This window comes from Xenopus tropicalis, chromosome 6 (assembly GCF_000004195.4).
Source record: "Xenopus tropicalis strain Nigerian chromosome 6, UCB_Xtro_10.0, whole genome shotgun sequence".
Lineage (NCBI taxonomy): Eukaryota > Metazoa > Chordata > Amphibia > Anura > Pipidae > Xenopus > Xenopus tropicalis.
Genome location: NC_030682.2, coordinates 54,156,683 through 54,165,631, shown reverse-complemented (window position 1 = coordinate 54,165,631; position 8,949 = coordinate 54,156,683). Strand labels below are relative to the sequence as shown.

Here is an 8,949-nt window from a genome sequence, read left to right as displayed (position 1 = left end):
TATCCATTCATTCCTCATTCTCATTGGGTTTATAGTAATGTGTAACTGTCACTGTGTTTGTCTGTCTGTCTGTCCCGTTCTGTTTTCTCCACTGCTGGTTCTGACTCCTGATACAACTCCCCAATATCGATTCAGTCCTCATTCTCACTGGGTTTATAGTAATGTGTAACTGTCACTGTGTCTGTCTGTCCCTTTCCATTCTCTGCACTGCTGGTTCTGACTCCTGATACAAATTCCCAATATCCATTCATTCCTCATTCTCACTGGGTTTATAGTTATGTGTAACTGTCACTGTGTCTGTCTGTCCCTTTCCCTTCTATGCACTGCTGGTTCTGACTCCTGATACAACTTCACAATATCCATTCATTCCTCATTCTCACTGGGTTTATAGTTATGTGTAACTATCACTATGTTTGTCTGTCCCTTTCTCTTCTCTGCACTGATGGTTCTGACTCCTGATACAACCCCCAAATATCGATTCAGTCCTAATTTTAACTGGGTTGATAGTTATGTGTAACTGTCACTGTTTTTGTCTGTCCTTTTCTCTTCTCTGCACTGCTTGTTCCGACACCTGATACATCTCAACAATATCGATTCAGTCCTAATTCTCACTGGGTTTATAGTTATGTGTAACTGTCACTATGTTTGTCTGTCCCTTTCTCTTCTCCGCACTGATGGTTCTGACTCCTGATACAACTTTCCAATACCCATTCATTCCTCATTCTCACTGGGTTTATAGTTATGTGTAACTGTCACTGTTTTTGTCTGTCCCTTTCTCTTCTCTATACTGCTGGTTCCGACTCCTGATATTACTCCCCAATATCGATTCAGTCCTCATTCTCACTGGGTTTATAGTTATATGTAACTGTCACTGTTTTTGTCTGTCTCTTTCTCTTCTCTGCACTGCTCGTTCTGACTCCTGATACAACTCCCGAATATCCATTCATTCCTCATTTTCACTGGATTTATAGTTATGTGTAACTCTCACTGTTTCTGTCCCTTTAACTTCCATGCACTGCTGGTTCTGACTCCTGACAAAATTTCCCAATACCCATTCATTCCTTATTCTTACTGGGTTTATAGATATGTATAACTGTCACTGTGTTTGTCTGTCCCTTTCCCTTCTAAGCACTGCTGGTTCTGACTCCTGATACAACTGCCCAATATCCATTCATTCCTCATTCTCACTGGGTTTATAGTTATGTGTAACTGTCACTGTGTCTGTCTGTCCCTTTCCCTTCTCTGCACTGCTTGTTCCGACTCCTGATACAACTCCCCAATATTGATCTAGTCCTAATTCTCACTGGGTTTATAATTATGTGTAACTGCCATTATGTTTGTCTGTCCCTTTCACTTCTTTGTACTGCTTTTTCCGACTCCTGTTACAGCTCCCAAATATCGATTCAGTCCTAATTCTCACTGGGTTTATAGTTATGTGTAACTGTCACTTTTTTTGTCTGTCCCTTTCTCTTCTCTGCACTGCTTGTTCCGACTCCTGATACAACTCCACATTATCGATTCAGTCCTCATTCTCACTGGGATTATAGTTATGTTTAACTGTCACTGTTTTCGTCTGTCCCTTTCTCCTCTCTGCACTGCTGGTTCTGACTCCTGACAAGATTTCCCAATACACATTCATATCTTATTCTCACTGGGTTTATAGTTATGTGTAACTGTCACTGAGTCTGTCTGTCCCTTTCCCTTCTATGCACTGCTGGTTCTGACTCCTGATACAACTGCCCAATATCCATTCATTCCTCATTCTCACTGGGTTTATAGTTATGTGTAACTCTCACTGTGTCTGTCTGTCCCTTGCAATTCTCTGGTTCTGACTCCTAATACAATTTACTAATCTCCATTCATTCCTCATTCTCACTGGGTTAATAGTTATGTGTAACTCGTACTGTGTCTGTCTGTACCCTTTCCGGAACTGCTGGTTTTGACTCCTGATACAACTTCCCAATATCCATTCATTCCTCATTCTCACTGGGTTTATAGTTATGTGTAACTGTCACTGTGTCTGTCTGTCCCTTTCCCTTCTCTGCACTGCTGGTTCTGACTCCTGATACAACTTCCCAATATCCATTCATTCCTCATTCTCACTGGGTTTATAGTTATGTGTAACTGTCCCTGTGTCTGTCTGTCCCTTTCTGTTGTCTGCACTGTTGGTTCTGATTCCTGATACAACTTCACAATACCCATAAATGCCTTATTCCCACTGGGTTTATAGTTATGTGTAACTGTCACTGTGTCTGTCTGTCCCTTTCTCTTCTCTGTACTGCTGGTTCCGACTCCTGATACAACTCCACAATATTGATTCAGTCCTCATTCTCACTCGGTTTATAGTTATGTGTAACTCTCACCGTGTTTCTCTGTCCTTTTCTCTTCTCTGTACTGCTGGTTCCGACTCCTGATACAACTCCCCAATATCGATTCAGTCCTCATTCTCACTGGATTTATAGTTATGTGTAACTCTCACTGTTTCAGTCCTTTTCACTTTTCTGCACTGCTGGTTCTGACTCCTGATAAAATTTTCCAATACCCATTCATATCTTATTCTCACTGTCACTGTGTCTGTCTGTCCCTTTCCCTTCTATGCACTTCTGGTTCTGACTCCTGATACAACTGCCCAATATCCATATATTCCTCATTCTCACTGGGTTTATAGTTATGTGTAACTGTCACTGTGTCTGTCTGTCCCTTTCCCTTCTATGCACTGCTGGTTCTGACTCCTGATACAACTTCCCAATTTCCATTCATACCTCATTCTCACTGGGTATAAAGTTATGTGTAACTGTAACTTTGTGTGTCTGTCCCTTTCCCTTCTCGGCACTGCTGGTTCTGACTCCTGATACAACTTCCCAATATCCATTCATTCCTCATTCTCACTGGGTTTATAGTTATGTGCAACTCTCACTGTGTCTGTCTCTCCCTTTCACTTCTCTGCACTGCTGGTTCTGACTCCTGATACAACTTCCCAATATCCATTCATTCCGCATTCTCACTGGGCTTATAGTTATGTGTAACTGTTACTGTGTTTGTCTGTCCCTTTCAATTTTCTGCACTGCTGGTTCTGACATCTGATAGAACTTCCCAATATCCATTCATTCCTCATTCTCACTGGGTTTATAGTTATGTGTAACTGTCACTGTGTCTGTCTGTCTCTTTTCCTTCTCTGCACTGCTGGTTCTGACTTCGGATAAAACTTCCCAAGACCCATAAATGCATAAAATGCATATTAGGAAGTTGTTTCAGGAGTCAGAACCAGCAGTGCAGAGAAGGGAAAGGGACAGACAGACACAGTGACAGTTACACATAACTATAAACCCAGTGAGAAGGAGGAATGAATAGATATTGGGAAGTTGTATCAGGAGTCAAAACCAGCAGTGCAGAGAAGAGAAAGGGACAGACAGACACAGTGACAGTTACACATAACTATAAACCCAATTAGAATGAGGAATGAATGGATATTGCGGAGTTTATCAATTGTCATTATGTCTGTCAGTCTGTCCGTTCTCCTTTCTGCACTGCTTGTTCCGACTCCTGATACAACTCCACAATATCGATTCAGTCCTCATTCTCACTGGGTTTATAGTTATGTGTAACTGTCACTGTGTCTGTCTGTCCCTTTCCCTTCTCTGCACTGCTGGTTCTGACTCCTGATACAACTTCCTAATATCCATTTATTCCTAATTCTCACTGGGTTTATAGTCATGTGTAACTGTCACTGTGTGTGTCTGTCTGTCCCTTTTTTCTTCACTGCACTGCTATTTGTGACTCCTGATACAACTCTCCAATATCCATTCAATCCTCATTCTCACTGGGTTTATAGTTATGTATAATTGTCATTATGTCTGTCAGTCTGTTTATAGTTATGTGTAACTGTCCCAATGTCTGTCTGTCTGTCTGTCTGTCTGTCCCGTTCTGTTCTCTGCACTGCTGGTTCTGACTTCTGATAAAACTCCCCAATATCCATTCATTCCTCATTCTCATTGGGTTTATAGTTATGTGTAACTGTCACTGTGTCTGTCTGTCCCTTTCTCTTCACTGCACTGCTGGTTCTGACTCCTGATACAACTTCCCAATATCCATTCATTCCTCATTCTCACTGGGTTTATAGTTACAGTATGTACTGCCCATCTAAGAGCAAACAAAGCCCATATAAACCTCACTCATCAAAAGGGTACACTTAGGGGTATATTTATCATGCTGTGTAAAAAGTGGAGTAAAACATCACCGGTGATGTTGTTCATAGCAGCCAATCAGATGCTTTGATTTGGTTTTCTAGCTGTTGAAATCTAATTGCTTATTCGTTGCCTTGGGCAACATCACCGGTAATGCTTTACTCCAATTTTTACACAGCATGATAACTATACCCCTTAACCTTTAACAGCAGCGCCTGCATTGTGATGTCCATGTGATGTTAATGTGATGAGAGCTGCCTTCACCCTAGGAAAGTGACAGTTGGTACAGTCCGTTGGTTGCCATTGTGGTGAGAGGTAAGCAAGCATCTCTCCTGTAGTAGATGTTTTGCCTAAAAACCCTTATTTTAGCTAAAAAAGAGGGGCAATAGTTGGGTGACTCCCCCCCCCCCCCCAGACTAGGGGATACTGCTCCTGTCAACGATTTTAGTGAATTTGGAGAATTGCAGGCGCCTTTCCTCCTAGCGCTGGTTGGGAGACACAGACCCAGGGTTGGGCAGTACTGACAGGCTGCTAAGAGTTTTGCCCCTCTGCCCCCGGGTATCTGCCTGCCCTTATGTACCAACCTTAATGTGTAACTGAATGTACTTGCACTTACCATGGACACAGGGCCTGATTTACTATTTCTTACTATTGCAGGGGGTAAATCTAAATCAGTGCTTCTGAAATTATGGTGATGACCCTTAGGGGAATGGTAACAGCCAATTACTGATTGGTTGCTATTGGCAACTGCAACTTGCATTTAGGCACCTATGTTAGTAAATGAGCCCTAGTACCAATTTAACCCCCTAGGTACCAAATGGAATCCCAGCCTGAGTGTTAGTAAGCGTGAGATTTCGAGGGAACACTTTGAATGGGGTCCCTCATGCAATGTTGCACGTTAAAATGGTAAATGCATTATCCATGAAGCTGACTTGCCCTTTTTATTCCCGTCTCTATACAGATTGCTGCGGTGTGCGACTAGTTGGCGGTTTGCTGCTTCGGCGCTTAACCAGTTTTTTTAGACTGTGATTTTTCTGGCTTCTCCTCAGTTCACCTTTTCCATCTTTAGTTGAACGAGCCTAGAGGAGAGCCAGCACCTACTGAGGGGGTCCCTTAGGGGCCGGCCCCTCCATTCCATCTTTTTTTTTTAACATCACCTGGAGAGCTTCATTTAAGAGGTAATGTAGCAAATGGGAACCAGTGAAACAGTTTATGATTTCTTCTACAGCAAGTCTCAATTTACTGGGGGGGGGGCAACTTGTTAGGCGGCTTATCTCTTTCCTGGGACTGTGCTTCTCATTATCAAAAAGGGCACGGGCCCAGCAAGAAAAGCCTTTAGATCTGACAGCGGTATTGGGCAGGAACTCCTTTCTCAGGGGGTATTTTAAGGGGTAATTCTCCTGCCTGGGTATCCGCTTTCAGCTCTATAGTAGTGCTGGGCGGGAAAATTCGCTGCTCGCCAAAAATTAAATAAATTGTACATAGAACACAGTATTGGGAAGTGCTAACGTGATGTTTTTCTTTTTTTCAGCGAGCGATGAACAAAGTGTTCAAGCGTTTGAGGCGTTTTTTCCCTTGCTTCGGCAAGGTAAGGATTTTTTTTTACATATTTCATTCTGTGGGAAACTTCATGGAGGGACAAATTTGTCCTCCAACTCAGTTACTGATGATCTCTAAACATTGTTCTGTTTGGGGCCCATGAAAGCGAACACCAAACATATTAACATATTTTTTAATATTAACATATTTTTTAATGGGTCAGAGATCTTCCTAACCTAGAGGAAGATTTGTGGGAAGAAGCCCCATGTGAAATGTATAGTTATCTGATTTCCACAAAAGATAAGATTTGGAATAATTCATAGGACATATATTACCCCCTGAAGCTAAATACCATAGGCAAAAACCCAATGCCCCCTGCCCCGTATGTCAATATGCAGATGCTGGGCTTGCCCTTCTATATATTTGTACTGGTCTGAGGCGGTAAAATATCTTACCGAGAAAATCCTGTTACCTGGAAGCCTAAACCCAGATGTGTGCTTAGGCCTTCTCTTTCCATAAAGTAATGTCAACTTTTGTTTCACTCACCCAGGAGGAGCCCACTGAGGAGCCCCAGGAATTTATCTGCCTGGTAAGTAGTAAAGGAGTCGGTATCATAGATTCCTTATATCATTAGCTTCTTCCTAAATGTTGTGTTGACTTTAACAGAATTTACCATTTAATATGACTGTTTGCAAACAGACACCTATAGCCAATGAACCCCGTACCCATATAACTTGTGATATAAATGTTAATTCCATCCACATATGAATCAGTACATACAATAGTTCTAGCACTGCCCCCCCCAATTTAGAAGACATCCATGGCTCTGATCAATTTTCCTCTCTTAACCAGGTACCATCGGTTGGATCTGGCAACGCCGTTTGCCAAGTGAGTAGCAAATAATTCAATAATAAAACACCAGTCCCTGAATATTACATATAACTTATATTCACTTCTTTCTAAAAAGCTGAGTTGATTTGATAACTTGACTTTCATCTCTTAACCAGGAACCACCAGAAATCCCTGGCAAAAACTGCCAGCTAAGTAGTAAAAAATAAACATACATAACATGGTTTGGGTTTTGGAACTTGTGAATTTGAATTTGTATTGTACAAGGTCCTTTTTACATACTAAACTACAGAGTTATAGTAAACTGATCAGGTAACTTTATTTCTCTTAGGAGGAGAAACCAGAGCACAAAATGGAGCCGGCTATAGACAACTGCCGGGTAAGCATAAGAGAGGGGAGAGTAGGGGGCAAATAAAAATCACTCTATATTTTACGTAAGGCTGTATATTAGCTGCTTTATTACAACGTGCAACATCTTTCTCTTACCTTTTCTTTAATCAGGAGACTCCAGAAATCCCTGACACGGACATCTGTCAGGTAAGAAAAAATAATAGGGTCACAATAAGGAAAAACATTTTAAGAGAGTATCAAATGCAGATTCACTTTGGGGTGGCAATTTGTTTCTTTAGTAGCCAAGAATCAGCCCCTACACCGGCATGAGCTTCTTCCTGGTCTGCACCCAGAACTATTGCGTCAGCCCGGGCACAGGCACACACAGTGGGGCTTTGAAGAAGAATTAAATACTCACGCATTTCTGGGCCGAAATCCGCCATGTGTGCCTGCACCCAGGCCAACGCAATGGTTCTGGGGACATGATGCCAGCATAGGGCCCGACTCTTAGCCTGCAAGTCCCACAATCTGCCACGTGTGGCATCAGCCTAACACAAACATGTTATTATTATGCCTTGTGTTACACAGCAACATACACCTTCTATTTCTCATATATTTATATCAAATAAGACTTTTCAAAACTTTGCTTTACTTTCAGCCATGGCATTTTTAAAAAAAATCTTCAACAGGAGGAAGAAGTGAAAGTGCAGGGGAGCAGTAACACCAACCCCTGCCACTCACAGGTAAGCAGAAAATAACACATGAATGAAAAAGATGTCAGCCTCTGTTTCCTAGCGGTCTTCTATCTTGTATAAATTACAAAATAAAACAAATAGGATTAGCTGCTTTGATTACATTCACTCATACAATTTAACTCACTGGCTGCCGCCACATGTGTAGATTCTCGGCCTGTGGATAAACACAGGCTGGGAATCTGACCCCATGTCCCTAAATGCTTCTTGATGTGCCGGCGCCCCGAGCCATTGCGTTGCCTTGGGTTTAGGCAAACAGAGTGGATTTTGGTGGGAAACTCCTTAGTATAGCTCCAGCCAACACAATGGCTCCAAGTGCAGGCACGGCAATAAGCTTTTTGGGGTATAGGGGGAAGATATTCAGCCTGAGTTTATGCACAGGCCGAGAATCCACCAATCAAATGTGCAAATAAGGGAGCAGGGAGCCACTGGGGCTCTGTACATACTAATGTTGCAAAACTGTATTTATATTTCCCAGGCATCACCATTCCAAACTGGCCCCGACACCGGCCAGGAAGAGAGCTCAGACGAGCAACTGAGCGAGGAGGAGGACCTTGAGGAGGTTTGAGCTGAATTTAATATTTTTTCTCTCAATATATCATTAGACAATTTTAAACCTCCGAGCAGCCCCCAATCCCAACACATCATGCAAACTCTTATGTAGGCCCCATTCCACTCTTACCTGAATGTCACAAGTGCTCAGTGGGGCAGTTGGTCACCACTTTTTGCCTCCGTTAAAGCCTCTCAGACCTTCCACAGCTCTCATTGCCCTTCTAGAACATGCAGACTAAAGCCAAGATGCAGGAAGGCTTCACTATACATAGTCCTGCAATTTAAAGCAATGAGAGGTATAAAAGAAAGGACAATGCAAAACATAACAAGCATCAACCCCGCCCCGAAGCTCTGCTGTCTCCACTTATTTATGGGCACAAACATATACATTTGGGTGTTGCAGTTCTACTTTAAGGTCGAGGGTTGGGTTCATATAACAACAAATAGGAGATATGACAGGAATCTGGCATTAACACCTGCCAGCCTGAAATCTCCAACAGAGAGCGAGTGGGCGCTCAGACCAACTACCAACACTCTGCACTGGGGCAGTAATCCACGGTGGCCAATAAGATTTTTGCTTTCATGGTTCTACCTGTAGCTGACTGAACAAAGGTAATAGCTATATGGTTGCTATGGGTTACTGCCCAGGTATAGTTTTGCCCAGTGTTGATGAATGAGCCCAACTGTATCATGTGCTGGCCTTTGTGGCAATTTCACATTCCTGTGACTGAGTAACGATCTGC

The 8,949-nt window shown here is 42.5% G+C and overlaps 1 long non-coding RNA gene across 1 annotated transcript; it reads left to right on the top strand.

Moving 5' to 3' along the window:
* The first annotated feature begins 5,315 nt into the window (after nt 1-5,315).
* On the top strand, nt 5,316-7,101 carry LOC116411688. Its single transcript, XR_004223286.1, has 4 exons — nt 5,316-5,772; nt 6,274-6,312; nt 6,576-6,611; nt 6,904-7,101. It is a non-coding gene; the product is annotated as an uncharacterized LOC116411688 (long non-coding RNA).
* Nucleotides 7,102-8,949: the final 1,848 nt, after the last annotated feature.